This window comes from Rutidosis leptorrhynchoides, chromosome 8 (assembly GCF_046630445.1).
Source record: "Rutidosis leptorrhynchoides isolate AG116_Rl617_1_P2 chromosome 8, CSIRO_AGI_Rlap_v1, whole genome shotgun sequence".
Taxonomy (NCBI): domain Eukaryota; kingdom Viridiplantae; phylum Streptophyta; class Magnoliopsida; order Asterales; family Asteraceae; genus Rutidosis; species Rutidosis leptorrhynchoides.
Genome location: NC_092340.1, coordinates 254,274,172 through 254,276,360, shown reverse-complemented (window position 1 = coordinate 254,276,360; position 2,189 = coordinate 254,274,172).

Below are 2,189 nucleotides of genomic sequence, written 5' to 3'. Positions count from 1 at the left end.
CTTATGATAAAAATAATGATTTTCATTATTATTAAATTACTTACGATATAAAAAGTAATTATTAAATTTTAAGACTTATGATATATATTTATTATATCATTCAGTATTTACTTATGATTTAATTAACATTTTAATTAAACTTATGATTAATAATACTTTTATTATTAATGGAAAATACAAATGATAAGTATTAAACTTATACTATAAGATTATTATTATTATAATAATACTTATAATAGGGATAAATTAATTATTTAATTATTATAAGGCTTAGTTATTATTTAATTATAATTTAATTATTAAATACTTATGATTTAATGATTATAATTAGAAACTTATGATGTGATTAATAATTCATTACTAATTAATAATACTTATAAGATGATTTAAAATTTATTATTAATTAATAATACTTATATTATGACTAATATTTAATTAATTAATTAAATACTTATGTTATAATAATTATATCATTTAAACTTATATTAACTTTAATAATTCATTCTAATTTAATTAAACTTATGTTATGACATAATTAGACATATTTAACTTTAATAAACATTATAACTTACACTTTTAAAATTAACGTTGACTATGTTTGACCAAGGTTGACTTTTCAGTTGACTTTGACTTTCAGTTGACTTTGACTTTCAGTTGACTTTGACTTTCAGTTGACTTTTGTTGACTTTCTAATTAAGGAAACTTTCCTAACTTATAAACTTTCCTAAAATAGCAACTTTCTAAATTTGGAAACTTTCCAAAGTAGAAACTTTCCAAAAATAGAAACTTTCCACAAATAGAAACTTTCCAAAAATAGAAACTTTCCAAAAATGGAAACCTGCTAAAAATAGAAACTTTCTAAAAATACAAAGTGTGTGTCCGTAAGCTGTTCCGATCAAACCGATGCAGGCTGAGTATTGTTCTATGACTACTTGCAACATGTACAATAGCTATCATACTAAGACTTGACCTAAGTTAGTTATTTATATCGAACTGCTTTATTTATAGGTCGGCGTTGTGATCATTCCTGATAACTGTACTTCATTTGTTGTTCACTTATTTGTGTTGGTTACTTCGTTACTAGTAAGGTGAGTTATAGTCCCGTTTTTACATACTTTTCAAAGTATATTTTTGGGATGTGATTACATGCATTTTATTTTACGTTTAGACACAAGTGACAATTAAATTTAAATTATTCATTGTGTGTTGGACAAAAATATTTCCTAGTCTGGTAACTGTAATCATTGATTTCTACCGGTGAACGCGAATCTTACGGATAGATCTATCGGGTTTGACAACCCTATTTCGAGCTAGTCACGCTAGCAATTTATAATCGGAATGTTTAGTACTTCGTATTTTGTTGTAGATACACTGTCCATTGTATATTATTATTGTGTTTGGCAAGGGTAAATAAAGGGTTAAGTGGTTACCAGGTGGCTCATTGATAATGGAATAATGTTTAATGTTTTCTAACATTTTTAAATCTTGTGGTCTAAAGTTTATTCAATTATTTAAACCTATAATTCACTCAACCTTTGTGTTGACAGTTTACTCGCATGTTTTCACAGGTACTTGAGTTTATGTGATGCTTCCGCTGTGTTTAGAAGAGTCTGCATGCATTTGGGCAGATGTTAATGAAATAATTTATGAAACTTAAGCTTGCATTCTGATTTTGGATAATTTAAATTGTGGGTTTGTTGACAATGTTTTGTGTCAACTTTGGTTGATTAATATGTTGGGTTACTTTTAAACTACATATTTTGGTATGCTTTCCTTTTTGGAAAACTTTTGAAATAAAAGAATGCAATGTCGTTTGTTAAATTCATTTAAGTTCGATCAAGCTGTGGGACCAAGTGACGGAGCCGTTAAGTGTTTTGACGGGGCCATCACAGTTGGTAACAGAGCTCTGGTTGTAGGGAACTAGGCGGTTTTAATGTGGTCAACCCGTGGTTCTTAGGATGCATTAGAATCTAGTCTACAGCCCGACCCTTTTGCTATAGCATTATTATGCATTTCATTTCGTATGAGGTATATCATAAGCATTTATTTCTATTTGGTATATGGTTTGTGGTTTTACTATTTGCAGATGTCGACTTCGAGCAACAACTCCGTTCCTGCTCCTGCTCCTTCGGCTGCTGAAAGACGCCGTACTGATCAACCTTTGATCGATGATCCTGTTCACTACTACT